General features: G+C 46.6%; 1 non-coding gene across 1 annotated transcript; it reads left to right on the top strand.

The window, feature by feature from the left end:
• The first annotated feature begins 4,078 nt into the window (after nucleotides 1–4,078).
• LOC131226438 (small nucleolar RNA R71) lies at nucleotides 4,079–4,185 on the top strand. Its single transcript, XR_009161823.1, has one exon. It is a non-coding gene; the product is annotated as a small nucleolar RNA R71 (small nucleolar RNA).
• The last annotated feature ends 14,015 nt before the right edge of the window (nucleotides 4,186–18,200 follow it).

The following is an 18,200-nucleotide window of genomic DNA, read 5'->3' on the forward strand; positions in this document are numbered from 1 at the left end:
GGATGAACCGGACTGAACCAGGCCCAACTCGACTTGGAATCGGCAGCGTGTGCAGCACTCCCACTCGCACTCATGCTCGTCTTCTTCTTCTCTTTCTTCTCTTTTCTTCCTTCTTCCTTCTATCCTTTCTTTCCTTCCCCACTAGAATCAAAGTGTAGGCTTGTTAGACGTTGCCTAGGACCAGCAACAGTTTGTTATTTAAGAACCTGGTCGGTTTGGGACTGAAACCGGTTAGAAACGAGCCGGTACTCGCCCCGAGTCAAGGTGGTGCGGCACCCACTGACTTCTCCTTCTTCCCATTCTCTCTTCTGACTCTCTTTCTTTTCTTCCAACTAAGGTCTAGAGGACCTCGACTAGCCAGATCTCGCACCACCCCGAGATGTCTCGGTGCAACGTGGATGGGGAAGAAACTCGAGCTTCAATGGTAGATTCACCGTTCCTGCATCTTCCTTTGATCCAGCTGTTGTGGATGGTACAGATGGGCTAAGGAAGCTTAGAGAATGAGATGAACGGAGCTAGGACACCGTTTGGCTGGTGGGTTCGAATGAAGAAGGTGGCGGTCAATTTTTGGTTGTAGCCACAAGAAACAGATGAGAAGTCTCCTTTTTCTCAATCCTCTCATCCTTAAAATAAACCCCAGCTCTTCTTAGAGCCGTTAGATCGGTAATACACAGTCTGAATTTGAGCCAGTTAAAACCGTCTCTAAATTCGATGGGTAAGAGCTAAAACTGGATGTGGTTTTACTAGGAGAACTCTAAGTATTGGACGGCCGAGATAACACCATATGGATGGCTGGGATTGAAGGTTTCCCTCTCACGCGGATCACCAGCCTAGCAGCAACAAGCGACAGTTTCCATTTTTGGAAGGTGATGTGTTTGTATGGCCTATTTGCACCAAGGATTGTGTGAACACACGTGTGCGCTTTCGTGTGAAACAGCTAGGGCTTTGGTCGAGCCCACTGTATGAATCCGATGGACAATTCAGATCGTGAAGGTGGGACCATATGGTGAGCCATTGATCGAGCACAGCGTCCGTCTGTTTAAAAGGACACTAGGAGGAACATAGGAGGATGTCTTACCTTCCTAGGAAATTATTGGGCCAATGCCATTTGACCGAGCTCTTCCACTCGGTGCACATCAGGTGCACACGTTGGTGTGCACAAGAGTGGCTAAGTGGGGTTCACCATGATGCTTATGTGAGATCCACACCATCCATTCAATTATATGGGCCATATTAGGATGCTTAGCCAAGGATGGGGTAGATCCAATGCTTTGTTGGGCCGTACCAAGTGATTTTTGGCTTAACTTATGGGTTCCTGCTGATCTGTTGGTCGGATCATTCCGAATTTGAATACCAGTGGTTAAAATGGTTATAGGGACCTTAAGAAATGTTCGGGCATGACATACAAGTTGATATGGAATTCAAATGGGCCGTGGTACATGATACTTGGAGTTTTTCCAACGTTTAACGGTCAGATTGGCTCCAGATGTTGATCTAATCGACCCCCAAATGATCCTTAAGTTACCCAGTCTACAAACTATGATGTATGTCTCCATCCAACCATTTAGTTAGGTTATTTTGATCAAATACACATCTTTGTGGTTATATGCTCAACTGCAACGTTTGTCCTATAAACCAATGGTCGAATTGATTCAAATCGCTAATCCATTGCTCTAATAGTCTTAAGAGCCATCTAAATGGACTTGGGTACCTGTTTTAATACTTAGGTGGGCCAAAATATTAGATTTGTGTGTTTAAAGCGTGATACCCAATGATCTTTGAAGATTTAACGGTAAGCTCTTTTCCTAATCTGGTTTGATTAGCCATATAGGATCTCGAGGGCTGATTGTGTGGAATCTTATAGTAAATTTTGAATTGGATGACCAACTCTGATACACTGGAGTAGGGATTTCTTTCGACAGTCAGACTTTTGACTGGAATGCATGCAAATGTTCATTTAGCCTAGGTTTGTACTTATACTAAATTAGGTTACTCAATAGCACCCGAGCATGGAAGAGCATGGGGCGTTATATATCCACAAAGTGTACCGAGCAATCTTCTAAAGAGTCAAAACATTCAGTTGAAAGGAGTTCATTCATCACATCGAGATCTGCGATGATATGCCCAACAACTCTTTTATCTTCTTCGAGTGTGGAAATGAGCATACTCTCTTATTTTCTTTCAAGGTGAGATGAAATCACCACTGGGTATGTCTCTTCTGGACCTAAGTAAACCTGTTCAAGATCAGTAGATAAAGGTTTTAGGTTAAGCTTCAGTGCCTTGAGGTTAGACGGTAGAGGCATTACATCAATTTGGGACAATTCTTCAAATTGTGGCCTCCACCGGTTAACTTCAAGTACCGGCATGGTATCAAGCATGACCCCCATCTCCTTAATCATGTCATCATCAAATCATAGGAGTGGGTCAGACACGTCTCTAAAGGGTCAGAGGATAGGTCAGAAGTGCTTTATCTTCCACGAAAGATTCAATCATGTTAATGTCGTGGAAATCGTCATCACCCTCTAACTGTCTGCCCGTATTGAAAAAGATGTTTAACTCCAATGTCATATTTCCAAAAGACATACTCATGACTCCATTCCTCCAATTAATGATTGCGTTTGAAGTGGCAAGGAATGGGCGACCAAGAATCACGGGAATTTGAGTGCTCATGTTACTGATGGGTTGCGTATCTAGGACTTTAAAATCTACCAGGTAGTAGAATCTGTCAACCTAGACCAACACATCCTCAATTACTCCTCTCAATACACGAACTGAGCGATTAGCAAGTTGTAATGTAGTTAGAGTGGGTTTCAATTCACCTAAACCTAATTGTTTGTAGACCGAGTAAGGAATCAAATTTACGCTCACTCATAAATCAAGAAATGCATGCTCAATGTGGGAATTCCCAATTGAACAAGCGAAGGTTGGGCTACCGGGATCTTTGAATTTCTCTGACACATGTTGCTTTAGGATGACACTCACTTTTTCAGTTAAAAAGATTTTCTTTTGAATACTTTGCCATCTTTTGGTCGTACATAAGTTTTTTAGAAATTTGGCATATAAAGGTATTTGTTTAACCGCATCCAATAGAGGAATATTGACCTTCACTTGTTTCAACACCTCTAGAATGTTCTGAGAGTTAGAGAGAGGTTTTGGTGCAACCAACCGTTAGGGGAATGGTGCAATCGGCTTGCCCTGAGGTTCCAATTCTAATTCTTGTAGGGCATAGCTAGGTCTATCATCAATGTCATCTTCCAGGTCCTTAGGCTTTTCAGGCCTTAGATTTGTCTATTATTTTCCCACTCCTAAGAGTGGTGATAAACTTATCTTGCTCCATTTGACTTAAAGAGCTTAGGTCACTTATTTCATATTGCGGTTTAGGATTAGGGAAAGGTTGAGTAGGAAGCATCCCTTTCTCTATAATGTAACACGTGAATCTATATTTTGCATAAATTTTGTAAGTTCTTGTAATGCTTGGGTAAGCTCCTAAGTTTGTGTGGAATTTTGAACCAGTTCCTCTTGAGGTTTCTCTTGATTTGGAATTTGATTAAGGAATCCTTGAGGAGTAGCTGTTTGTCTATTCCTCTAACTGAAATTTCAATGATTTCTCCAACTAGGATTGTATGTATTGGAGATGGGTCCATTAAAAGGTCTTTGGTAATTGTTCACGGTATTAGATTTCTCATTCAGCACCCCTCGAAGGGCAGGTATTGTTCGGCAATTTTCAGTCGTGTGAATGTTACAATCACAGATACCGCAAAAAGTTTCATTAACCTTATCCTTCTTTAGTTCCATGGCCTCAAATTTCCTTATGAGATTAGCCACTTTAGTATTGATATCATCATCCTCTTTTAGAAGGTAAATTTCACCCCTCTCCTTTGATTGTGCAGGCCTAGAGGTGGTGCTCGATTTTAGGGAGACGTCCCATGATTGTGCATTTTCAACAAGTCTATCCAAATAATCCCACACATCATCGACATTTTTATTTATAAATTCCCCATTACACATTGTCTCAACCAATTGGTGCATGGAGGATGTCAGTCCAGCATAGAAAAAGTGTGTAATGCGCCACATTTCAAAACCGTGTTGTGGGCATGAATTGACAAGATCCTTGAATCGATCCCAACATTGGAAGAATATTTCATCTTCCTTTTGGGCGAAGTTCATGATTGACTTTCTAAGGGTGATCGTTTTATGATGTGGAAAAAAATTCTTTATGAACTCCCTTATCATGTCATTCTATGTGCCAATAAATCTAGGACGTAGTGAATGCAACCAGTCTTAGCTTTCTCTTTCAAAGAAAAGGGAATGAGTTTCAGTCTGACCGTGTCCTCAAATACGTTAGGAAAGTATAAAGTGAGACTATTTGTAAGACCCGTGTCCTAGTCCGTACTGTTCCGTTGGCTTCCGCGGTCCTTCCGGTCAAATTTCGGCAACCTTCGCACCGTATCCGACGTTTGCGCACGATCCTAAGCCAGGTCCCGCGCACCGACGTCGGCTTGATCCGAAAGTTGTATCATAGCGACCGCATCGTCGCCGCGGTTCCAACGCCGTGACTTGCGCACCGAACCGATACCCAGGCAAGAAGATGCCGATCTGCGTTTATTCCGAAGAAACACCGCGCGTTGCGAATTTCGAGGGAATCTCTACAATTAGTCCCATCAATCAACCATTAATGCAAGCCTTACCTCAAGTACAACAACCCATTTCCTCCTTTTTCAAAAGTCTACCCTCTTTCCACCTCACCACTCCTCTTTTTCCAAATTTCAACCACAACCATACCACCTTTACAAAATTTCAACCCAACCCATCACCCATCACACCTCACCCATCCATATCACCTCTCTCTCTCTCTCATTTCTCAAATCTCCAAGCAACTCAAGCCTCTCAAACGTCCAAGCTTTCCTCTCCCTCCCAAGTGTGGTCCACCTTCTCATCTTCCATCTCAACCATCTAAACCCCATCAACCTCCATCAAAGTTGAAGCTAAGGAGCATTTGAGGCCAAGGGAGCAAGGAGGAGGCTTAAAGGTGGGTGATCCACCGTTGAAATCTTGATCTTTAGGGCCCACTTGTTGTGGGACCCATTTTGATGTGTGTGATGTATCAATGGAGGGCCCATAGTGGCGGGGTCCCTCCTCTCTATCTCACCGTATATTTCTCTCTCTCTCTCTCTCTTGTTGTGATGGAGTGGATCCCACCAATATGTGTTACATCTACCCCGTCCATCTACATCAGACGGTGTGGTCCACTCTAGTACAGGTGATGATCCACACCATCCACTGTTTGGATGGGCCCAATGCATTTTTTTTTGTATATATATACATATATATATATATATATATATATATATATATATATATATATATATATATATATGTATATATTTATATGTGTTATATTTTATATAATATATATATAATATATATAATATAATATGTATTTCTATATATATATATAATATAAGATATATATTATATGTATATGCATATATATTGGTGGGCCACGTCCACGTGGGACCCACCACAATGATGTGATTATGCAAGTCGTCCAGCGTCCCTGGACGCTGGACGTTGGCAACAGTAAATTGTTAACTGGCATGGCTGTGTACTTAAAAAAAAGGGAGAGAGAGAAAGAAGTGGTGGACCTCTCATGCAGGCCCCACCTTGATGTACATGCATAATCCAAGCTGTCCATTTCGTTCCCCTGGTCATTTTAGGTGTTGAGTCGAAAAATGAAACCGATCCCTTTTCTTGGTGGGCCATACCATAGGAAACGGTAGTGTTTACCATTGAAAACCACCTGGATCTTTTTATTCGCCAGAAACAGGCCGTATATTGGACTCTGTTTGATTGTATCGAGCGGGGGAATGCAATGGACGGAACAGATTTCCTCGATGTGGACCCCACCTGTGGAAAACCACAGAAAAACCTGATTTATAATAAAAAAAAGAAGCAGAAGCAGCAGCGCTGCTGCTACTGTCAGAAGACGCAGGCAGCGCCTGCCTGCTAGTGGCGGCCGGGCTGGGGCTCACGGCCCCAGCTGTGGGCCCCACATTGATGCTTTCAACCATCAACACCGTGCATTCTCTGGGTCCCCACGGACCGGCCGTCCACTCCAAAAATCAGCCGCAGACGGAACTCAGGTGGGCCACACCATCTAAAATCATGAGAAGACACGCCAAAAACATATGAAATCACTTGTGGGGCCTACCTAGTTTTGGATGCGGCTAAATCTTGGTCTGACCCCTCAACCCAGTGGGACACACATAATGAGTGGTGGATTTGGGGACCACCTTCCGGTGGACTCCCGTCCACGTGAATATAATAATAATAATAATAATAATAAAATATAAAAATACATCACCATGGCTCCCCTGTGTAAACGGCTCGGGTGGAGAGTAAACATTGCGGTGGGCCCCATCCAGCGGGGACCCAGTCCACGTGACCCTTTGAAGCGGTTGGGTAGCAAATAAATATTACGGTGGGCCCTACCTTGGTCCACATGGTTTTATGAAGCAGTTGGGTGGAAAATAAACATTATAATGGGCCTAAAGTTGGGTGGAAAATAAACATTATATTGGGCCCTAGGCAGGGTGGAAGACAAGCATTATGGTGGGCCCCGCTTATGTATGTATTGTAAATCACACCCTCCATTAGTGTGGGCTCCATCATGATGCATGCATTTCATCCAACAGTCCAACCGTTTGGAGATAAATTAGGGCCCATTGTGGAGGCCCATATTCATGCATTGGTGGTCCTTGTTGAGGCCCACCTTGATTTGTATTAGGGCCCATATCATGAGGCCCACTGTGATGTATGCAAGGCCCGTGTGACTAGGCCCATGTTGATGCAATTTTGGCCCGTCATTGAGGCCCACCTCGATATGTATCTGTGAGACCCATGTATGAGGCCCATTTGATGTACTAGAGGCCCACGGGTCAAGGCCCAATAGGATGTACATAAGGCCCAATGTAGTGTAATTCCACCATGGTATATGTATTGATTTTGTAACGGGCCACGCCTTGAGAGCAATGCTGGTTTGACGTCCACATTGAATGGATAATGTTGGTTAAATGTCCGCATTATAACTCTCCCTAAGGCCCATTAATAGGCCCATACCTGTAATGTGTAGGCCGTCTAGGCCCATCTTCGTTTTGATCTGAGCTCATCTCTTTATACATGTTTAGTATAGTATAGGTCCATGATTCATGATCATTCGCATCATACGCATGCCTGATGTGAGGAGTGACCGATCATAGCATATGCCTTCGGGCGGACTGTTTATGGGCTCCTTGATAGGCGGAGTTGCCCCATATAAGTGCATGGTACACGCAGGACTGTTGCATGACTGGTAGTGTGACTCATACACTTGCATTTGTGTGATTGTAGTTATTGTATGCCCTAGCCACATCAGGGCCATAGCCTCCACAGACACATCGTGGATGGCAGGATTGGATACTGAAAATATTATAGATGTCCCTAGGTGAAAGTCCCTAGGTGAAAATCTCTAAACTCGATGGTACCGGAGGATGACTGCAACGTCGAGACGGAGTGTATATTTGAGTGCATGAGGGCCGAATACCGGGAGGTCGCGTCTCCCACTGTGTCGTGGTCGGTTGGAAAGAGTGTGGCCTTACTCGCCCGAGGGTAGGGGGCAATACTAGCCGAGTTTGACCAGCTCGCGAATGGGTCCGCTATCGGCGTGCTTCGGATAGGTATTGGCGGACTATTGATCGGGCGGATAGTGAGGTTTCTTACGCTCGCTTGGACTGCGGCTAGGAGAGCGACAATGCCATTTGGAGTGTATTGAACCCGATGATTATCCAAAATGAGAACTGTACTGATATATAATGAGGTTTGGCATGCTTGAGTTGTATCTCACATCGCATGGTCGTGTTATGGCCGATAGCATTCATATCTTGCACTGCATAGCCTTGGTACGGCTGATTGCATTCATGTGCTCATCACCATGATTTCGCATTACTCTGACCTTGCATTTTGAGCATGCTTATATTGCGTACGTACTTACACCACTCTCTAAGCTTTTTACAAGCTTATGCACGATTGATGCATGCAGGTGACGCCAGGACGTAGCCGTAGCCTCGTCAGAGTTGGAGCGTGCAGTCGAGCTCTGGAGTTTTGTTTCTTTTGTTACATTATATTTTCCCTTTCAGACGCATTGTACTCAAAAGTTTTTTATCATAGTGGATTTTGTGGTGGTGTTCTTGTGATTATTGTTCGTAGGTTATGCTTTTGGTTATGCTTGTTATGAATCGAACCGATGATTATAAATTCTCCTTGTAGTATCCCAGGATCGGAACCTCGATGAATGGGTGCCGGGATCCGAGAATGGGGTTCTACGGAGGGTCGTCGGATTCGGCAATCGGGAATTTTGTAAGCCCGGTTTTCGAGTTTGGGGCGTGATGAAAGTTGGTATCTGAGCATAACTCGGGAATAACTAAGAACAACATTACATGTCTGCTATGAATGATTAAGTCTTAAGTTCGGATAGCCTAGTGATCTTTTATTACGGACTCTTAACGTGCGTGTCTTCGCGAGCCTTTAAGTTGATAGGCACCTTCGCTCTTTTCTGTAGGATATGCCGCGCAGGAGAGTGACCCGATCGACTCGACTCCTACACCACCACCCCCTCCACCACCTGCGGCTCCCGCATTACCACCTACGATCCCTGCTCCACCACCGGAGATTCCTGTCCCGCCTGAGGATGTCGCTCCTCTACCGAGATTCATACCGCCCATCCCGAGGATCTGCTCCTCCACCAGAGACCGATGCGGATCCGACCGTATCCGTGAGTGCTTCGATTCAGCAGATCTTTGCGCCGTATGACGGCCGCACTTCGGGCGGAGCGGACACCGGTTATTTCACCGCCCAGCAGAGCAGGAGCACGCGAGTGCCCTACTTCGAGAGTTCCGACAGTTTGATCCTCTGCATTTCTAGGACGATCCAGATCCGACAGCAGCTGAGAGGTGGCGCTCCGATGTGGAGAAGATTTTTGATACCATGTCATGTACGACTGAGCAGTGAGTCCGGTTGGCAGTGTTTCTTTTTCAGAGTGAGGCCGAGCACTGGTGGACCTCCGTTACCAGCGTCGAAGGACCTGACTATGTCTGGACATGGGAGGACTTTATCGACCGATTCGAGGAGCAATACTTCCCTGACCACATACGACGTCAGAGGGCACTAGAGTTCGAGACTTTGGTGCAGGGAGACATGACTGTGGCGCAGTACGCGGCCCGCTTCATGACACTCTCGAGGTTCGCGCCGTATATGGTTGATGATGAGGGGTGGAAGGCCCGCCGTTTTGAAAACAGCTTACGTTACGGTCTTCGAGGCCGTGTGATTGGGCATGAGCTCCCGACCTTTCAGGCAGTAGTGCGGAGGGCTCAGATTTATGAGACTGAGTGGGCCGGCACGCAGGCCGACAGAGATCAGAGGAGGGGTCAGAAGAGGCAGACCCCCTCCAGTAGCTCCCAGCAGCAGCGACGACCACAGAGGTACAGGAGCCACCCACCTGCTAGAGCACCAGCAGCACCAGCAGCACCTCTAGCACCACCCCAGCAGCTATTTTCAGGGACCTGTTTTGGATGTGGTGGGACAGGGCACCACGTGTCTGATTGTCCCCGCCCTCATCTGCAGCAGTTGAGACGATCACAGCCTCATCTACAGCCGCCGAGAGCACCACAAGCCTCCAAAGACAAGGCGACCTCGGCGGCGGCCTCCAAAGCAGCGACCCCATCAAGACCACCCACCTCGGCCGCCGAGACCCCAAAGCAGCAGAGGCGAGATAGGCCGCCGCAGAGGCAGCAGCGGCAGCAGGGACCTCAGAGGGACACCTCCCCAGCCGGCTCAAGCTAGATTCTACGCGGCTCAGCAGACCCGCAATCATCCGGAGGAGTCGTCGAGGGTATACTTCTGTCTCTTCATGCATCGCCCGAGTATTATTTGATTCGGTGCTTCTCACTCATTCATGTCCGAGGATTTCGGCCGATCGACGATTGCCGACCGAGTCTACTAGTGAGGGATTGATCGTATCGACGCCCTTGGGGAGGACCACATTATTGGGCCGTGTCCATCTTTCCCGGTTCTTGTCGGTGATATCTTTTGCCCGCCGACTTATTTGTCCTGCCGTCTGATTTCGACGTTATCTTGGGCATGGATTGGCTTGCCGAGTACCACGCTATCTTGGGATTACTGCGAGGATAGTCACATTCGCATACCGAGCTTGCCGCGATTCGATTCATCGCCGAGCCCAGAGGAGAGCCGTTATCTTGCTTGATGTCTTGCAGCCGAGGAGCCTATTGCCTTGTGTATTGATCGGTTGTCGGTGTCTGCGACTTCCCGACGTGTTCCAGGAGATTCCGAGATTGCCTCTGTGCCGTCATATGAGTTCCAGATAGACCTTGTGCTCGGTACCGCGCCTATCTCGAAGGCCCCGTACCATATGGCACCGATGGAGTTGCGTGAGCCACTGACGATTGGACGAGTTGCGTGAGTTGGGATTCATTCGTCCGAGTAGTTCGCCTTGGGAGCACCGATACTCTTCGTCGGGAAGAAGGATGGCTCGTTAAGGCTCTGCGTGGATTATCGCGAGCTCAACCGGTCACGATTAAGAATAAGTACCCGCTCCCAAGGATAGACGATTTATTTGATCACCGCAGGTGCACAGTTCTTTTCAAAGATTGACTGCGTTCGGTTATCATCGATTCGTGTCCGAGAGGAGGACATCCCGAAGATAGCTTTCGGGACGCGTTATGGTCATTTTGAGTTTGTGGTCATGTCATTTGGATTGACCAATGCATGCGGTGTTCATGCAATTGATGAACGAGGTCTTTTGTCCATATCTCGATCGGTTTGTTGTAGTCTTCATCGGCGACATTCGATATATTCGAGGACCCGTGAGGACCATATCAGCACTGGAGATCGCTTGCAGACCCTCCGTGCCCACCGGTATATGCGAAGCTGGAGAAGTGTGAGTTCTGGCAGGAGGAGGTGAGATTCCTCGGTCACGTGGTGACGAGGGAGTGTGTCGCAGTGGACCCCTCGAAGGTTGAGGTAGTGCGTCAGTGGGGCCATCCCACGACTGCGTCCGAGATCCGTAGTTTCCTTGGTTTAGCGGGATATTATCGGCGTTTCATTGAGGGCTTCTCCCGTATTGCAGCCCTGTTGACCAGGTTGACTCGGAAGGGCGCAGAGTTTATTTGGAGTGACGCCTGTGAGCGAGCATTTATGGAGCTAAAGGACCGTCTGACGTCCGCTCCTGTCCTCACTCTTCCCTCTGGGAGTGATGGATTTGTGGTATTTATCGATGCTTCGCGTATTGGATTGGGTGCTGTCCTGATGCAGCACGGCAGACCTGTAGCATTTGCGTCTCGTCAGCTCAAGGTTCATGAGCTGAACTACCCCACGCACGATTTGGAGCTGGCAGCAGTCGTCTTCGCACTGAAGGTGTGGAGACACTATCTCTATGGGGTTAGGTTCGAGCTCTTCTCCGACCACAAGAGCTTGAAGTATCTATTCTCTTAGTCCGAGCTGAACATGAGACAGAGACGCTGGATGGAGCTTCTAAAGGACTATGATTTTGACCTCCAGTACCACCCAGGCAAGGCGAATGTGGTGGCGGATGCCCTCAGCCGTCAGCCACGAGGCCTGGTGGCACATATGATGATTCAGGAGTGGAGGATGCTCGAGGATATAGTAGAGTACGACTTTGATTTTGGTCTGCAGTCTTCTATCGTTCAGCTATCGAGCCTGTCGATTCAACCCTCTCTTGTCGCAAGGGTGATCGAGGCTCAGCAGACAGATGAGTCGTTACAGGATTACCGAGCAGAGGCAGCATCTGAGAGTCAGACAGATTGGTAGATTGGTTCTGATGGTGGACTTCACTTCAGAGGCCGATTATGTGTCCCAGATATTCCTGAGTTGCGCAAAGATCTTATGAACGAGGCACATCGATCGAGGTTTTCTATCCACCCTGGCTCGACGAAGATGTACCGTGATATGAGGCGACAATATTTTTGGGCGGGGATGAAGCGCTAGATCGCCAGTTTTGTGGCCGAGTGTGACACATGCCAGCGTGTCAAGGCCGATCATCAGAGACCCCCTGGTCTATTGCAGTTGTTGAGCGTCCCGACGTGGAAGTGGGAGCACGTATCTACAGACTTTATTATGGGTTTGCCGAGGACTCAGCGCGGTCATGACGCCATCTGGGTTGTCGTGGATCATCTGACGAAGTCGGCACATTTTCTTGCGATTCGTGCGACTTGGCCTTTGGACCGGCTTGCGAGGTTATTCATTGAGGAGATTGTGAGACTGCACGGCGTTCCAGTCTCGATCGTTTCTGACCGAGACCCGAGGTTCACGTCTCAGTTCTGGAGGAGTTTTCAGAGAGCTATGGGCACTGATTTGCAGCTCAGCACCGCGTATCATCCGCAGACCGATGGCCAGACCGAGAGGGTCAACCAGATCCTTGAGGATATGCTTCGGGCCTGCGTGATTGACTTCGGGGGTAGCTGGGATGAGCATCTGCGATTGGCTGAGTTCGCATACAACAACAGCTATCAGGCGACCATTGGCATGGCTCCTTTTGAGGCATTGTATGGCAGACCGTGCAGATCTCTGAGTTATTGGAGCGAAGTTAGAGTGCGGTATCTCCTAGGTCCCGAGCTTATGCAACAGATGTCAGAGGTTATCGATATCATCAGGCAGAGGATGCGCACAGCTCAGAGCCGGTAGAAGAGTTTTGCTGATCGCCGGCGTCGTCCCTTGGAGTTTGATGTAGGGGACCACGTGTATCTCAAGGTCTCGCCCATGAAGGGCGTAGTTCGATTTGGAGCGAAGGACAAGCTTGCCCCGAGATTCATTAGACCTTTCGAGATCACCGAGGGCATTGGCGTCGTGGCCTATCGGCTTGCCTTACCATCTCAATTGTCTAGCGTCCACAATGTTTTCCATGTCTCTATGTTGAGGAAGTGTGGGTCAAACATAGTTCCTATTATCGATTGGCAGCCGTTGGAGGTTCGTGAGAACGCTTCTTACATTGAGCAGCCAGTTCGTATCCTTAATCGGAAGGAATAGGTCCTCCGGACCAAGGTCATTCCCTTGGTGAAGGTTCAGTGGGGTCACTATTCCGTTGATGAGGCGTCTTGGGAGCGCGAGGCTGAGATTCAAGAGCGCTATCCCCATCTCTTTGATGATTGATCATATGATGTATCTTGTATGTTGCCTTCAATTTTATTAATGATGCCATGTTTCCTCTTCTATCATGAGTTAAGTCTGGTTGCAATGATTGTGTAAATTTTGAGGATGAAATTTTTATTTGGAGGGGAGAGCTGTAAGACCCGTGTCCTAGTCCGTACCATTCCATTACCTTCCGCAGTCCTTCCGGTCGAATTTTGACCACCTTCGCACCGTATCCGGAGTTTGCGCACGTGATCCTAAGCCAGGTCCCGCGCACCGACGTCGGCTTGATCCGAAAGTTGTATCATAGCGACCGCGTCGTCGCCGCGGTTCCAACGCCGTGACTTGCGCACCGAACCGATACCCAGGCAAGAAGATGCCGATCTGCGTTTATTCTGAAGAAACACCGCGTGTTGCGGATTTCGAGGAAATCTCTACAATTAGTCTCATCAATCAACCATTAATGCAAGCCTTACCTCAAGTACAACAACCCATTTCCTCTTTTTTCAAAAGTCTACCCTCTTTCCACCTCACCACTCCTCTTTTTCTAAATTTCAACCACAACCATACCACCTTTACAAAATTTCAACCCAACCCATCACCCATCACACCTCACCCATCCATATCACCTCTCTCTCTCTCTCTCTCTCTCTCTCTCTCTCTCTCTCATTTCTCAAATCTCCAAGCAACTCAAGCCTCTCAAACGTCCAAGCTTTCCTCTCCCTCCCAAGTGTGGTCCACCTTCTCATCTTCCATCTCAACCATCTAAACCCCATCAACCTCCATCAAAGTTGAAGCTAAGGAGCATTTGAGGCCAAGGGAGCAAGGAGGAGGCTTAAAGGTGGGTGATCCACCGTTGAAATCTTGATCTTTAGGGCCCACTTGTTGTGGGACCCATTTTGATGTATGTGTTGTATCAATGGAGGGCCCATAGTGGCGGGGTCCCTCCTCTCTATCTCACCGTATATTTCTCTCTCTCTCTCTCTCTTTCTTTGTGATGGTGTGGATCCCACCAATACGTGTTACATCTACCCCGTTCATCTACATCAGATGGTGTGGCCCACTCTATTACAGGTGATGATCCACACCATCCACTGTTTGGATATATATGTATATATGTATATATATATAGATATGTTATATTTTATATAATATATATATATAATATATAATATAATATGTATTTATATATATATATAATATAAGATATATATTATATTTATATGCATATATATTGGTGGGCCACGTCCACGTGGGACCCACCACAATGATGTGAATATGTAAGTCGTCCAGCGTCCCTGGACGCTGGACGTTGCAAACAGTGAAGTGTTAACTGGCATGGGCGTGTACTTTAAAAAAAGAGAGAGAGAGAAGTGGTGGGCCTCTCATGCAGGCCCCACCTTGATGTACATGCATAATCCAAGCCGTCCATTTCGTTCCCCAGATCATTTTAGGCGTTGAGCCGAAAAATGAAACCGATCCCTTTTCTTAGTGGGCCATACCATAGGAAACGGTAGTGTTTACCGTTGAAAACCACCTAGATCTTTTTATTCGCCAGAAACAGGCCGTATATTGGACTCTGTTTGACTGTATCGAGCGGGGGAATGCAATGGACGGGACAGATTTCCTCGATGTGGGCCCCACCTGTGAAAAACCACAGAAAAACCCATTTTTTTTTAAAAAAAGAAGCAGCAGCAGCAGCAGCGCTGCTGCTGTCAGAAGACGCAGGCAGCGCCTGCGGCTGCGCTGCCGCTGACGGACGGACGGGCTGGGGGTCACGGCCCTAGCTGTGGGCCCCACTTTGATGCGTTTCGACCATCAACACCGTGCATTTGATGGGTCCCCACGGACCAACCGTCCACCCCAAAAATCAGCCGTAAACGAAACTCAGGTGGGCCACACCATCTAAAATCATGAGAAGACATGCCAAAAACATATGAAATCACTTGTGGGGCCTACTTGAGTTTGGATGCATTTGAAACTTAGTTTGACCCCTCGTCAGTGGGACACACATAATGAGTGGGTGGATTTGGGGACCACCTTCCGGTGGACTCCTGTCCACGTGAATATAATAATAATAATAATAATAATAAAATATAAATATACATCAGTAGGCTCCCCTGGCCGTGTAACACGGCTCGGGTGGAGAGTAAACATTGCGGTGGGCCCGTCCAGTGGGCCCTACCCCAGTCCACGTGACCCTTTGACAGGTTGGATAGCAAATAAATATTACGGTGGGCCCTACCTTGGTCCACATGGTTTTATGAAGCAGTTGGGTGGAAAATAAACATTATAATGGGCCTAAAGTTGGGTGGAAAATAAACATTATATTGGGCCCTAGGCAGGGTGGAAGACAAGCATTATGGTGGGCCCCGCTTATGTATGTATTGTAAATCACACCCTCCATTAGTGTGGGCTCCATCATGATGCATGCGTTTCATCCAACAGTCCAACCGTTTGGAGATAAATTAGGGCCCATTGTGGAGGCCCATATTCATGCATTGGTGGTCCTTGTTGAGGCCCACCTTGATTTGTATTAGGGCCCATATCATGAGGCCCACTGTGATGTATGCAAGGCCCGTGTAACTAGGCCCATGTTGATGCAATTGTGGCCCGTCATTGAGGCCCACCTCGATATGTATCTGTGAGACCCATGTATGAGGCCATTTGATGTATTAGAGGCCCACGGGTCAAGGCCCAATAGGATGTACATAAGGCCCAATGTAGTGCAATTCCACCATGGTATATGTATTGATTTTGTAACGGGCCACGCCTTAAGAGCAATGCTGGTTTGACGTCCACATTGAATGGATAATGTTGGTTAAATGTCCGCATTATAACTCTCCCTAAGGCCCATTAATAGGCCCATTCTCACATATGAGTAGGCCGTCTTGGCCCATCTTCGTTTTGATCCGAGCTCATCTCTTTATACATGTTTAGTATAGTATAAGTCCATGATTCATGATCATTCGCATCATACGCATGCCTAATGTGAGGAGTGACCGATCATAGCATATGCCTTTAGGCGGATTGTTTATGGGCTCCACTGATAGGCGGAGTTGCCCCATATAAGTGCATGGTACATACAGGATTGTTTGACTGATAGTGTGATTCATGCATTTGCATTTGTGTGATCATGATTATTATATGCCCTAGCGACATCAGGGCCAAAGCCTCCACAGACACATCGTGGGTGGCTGGATTGTATACCGAAAATATTTGGTTCTAGCATACGGGCGCCATAGATGTCCCTTGGGTGAAAATTTCTAAACCCAATGGTACCAGAGGATGACTCCAACGCTGAGACCGAGTGGATATATGAGCGTATGAGGGTCGAATACCGGGAGGCCGCGTCTCTCACTGTGTCATGGTCGGTTGGAAAGGGGTATGGCCTTACTCGCTCGAGGGTAGGGGATAATACTAGGCTGAGTTTGATCAGCTCGCGAATGGGTGTGCTATCGACGTGCCAGATAGTATTGGCAGACTATTGGCTAGGCGGATAGTGAGGTTTCTTACGCTCACTTGGACTGTGCGGCTAGGAGAGCGACAGTGCCATTTGGAGTGTATTGAACCCCGGTGATTATCCAGAATGAGAACTGTATTGATATATGATGAGCATTAACATGCTTGAGTTGCATCTCGCATCGCATGGCCGTGTTATGGCCGATAACATTTATATCTTGCACCGTATAGCCTTGGTACGGCTGATTGCATTCATGTACTCATCACCATGATTCTGCATTGCTCTGACCTTGCGTTCTGAGCACGCTTATATTGCGCACATACTTACACCACCCTCTAAGTTTTCTATAAGCTTATGCACGATTGATGCGTGCAGGTGACGCGAGGACGCACTCGCAGCCATAGTCTCGCCGTAGTTGGAGCGTGCAGCCGAGCTTCTAGAGTTTTGTTTCTTTCGTTACATTGTATTTCCCCTTTCAAACGCATTGTACTTAAAAGTTTTTTATCATAGTGGATTTTGTGGTGGTGTTCTTGTGATTATTGTTCGTGGGTTATGCTTTTGGTTAGGCTCATTATGAATCAGACTGTTGATTATAAATCCTCCTTGTAGTATCCCAGGATCGGAACCTGGTGAATGGGTGCTGGGAGCTGAGAATGGGGTTCTACAGAGGCTGTCAGCGCCAGATTCGGTGATCGAAAATTTTGTGAGCCCAGTTTCCGAGTTCGGGTTGTGAACACTATGATCTCATCAAACTCTTTCAAGTGTAAATATGAATTTTCTAATTCAAGCCCAAGGAACTTTGGAAGGAGTTGGATCACTCTTGGCTTGATGTCTATCTTTCCGTTATTTTATGGAAAAATCATATAGGAAGGGGTGCTCACCCTCGACGATTGTAAATAGTCTTGTAAAGTACGAGGCGGGGGTGCTCGATGTACCTTGTTCTCATCCTGGATTTCGTCCACTCTAGGTTGGGGTGGATTTCGAGGTTGATTGGCCAGTTGATTTGTAGCCATAACCTCAATTAACTTTGATGATTTCGAGTGGTGTCTAATCCTATGATGGATAGATAACCCCTCAACCAATCCTCCTTCACTCAAAAGATGTCGAGTGTTATCATGGACCCACTTGGGCATGAAACAATCTTAACCCTCAATTTCAGATTTTTAACATAAACCTAAAAGAGAGAAAGGAAATAGAAATCTAGAAATAGAAAAAGAGAGGGAATTGGGAAAAAAGTTACCAAATTAGAAGTTCCTAATTAAAATCCTGCAAAACAAAACAAAACAAGTCAGTTTCTAAAAATAGAAATTATAAAATTATAAAGTTCCTAAAAATAAAAATACAAAGTAAACTAGTTTCTAAAATTGAAAGTTTCTAAAAACAGAAAATATAAAGTTTCTAAAAACTGATTAGGAAAGTTCTAAACCTAGAATTAGAAAGTAAGTTAGTTTCTAAAATTAATTCAGAAAACCCTAATCTTAAAAATAGAAACTAGAAAAATCCTAATCTTAAACTAATTCCAAAACTAGCTAATCTCAAA

This window comes from Magnolia sinica, chromosome 14 (genome assembly GCF_029962835.1).
Source record: "Magnolia sinica isolate HGM2019 chromosome 14, MsV1, whole genome shotgun sequence".
Lineage (NCBI taxonomy): Eukaryota > Viridiplantae > Streptophyta > Magnoliopsida > Magnoliales > Magnoliaceae > Magnolia > Magnolia sinica.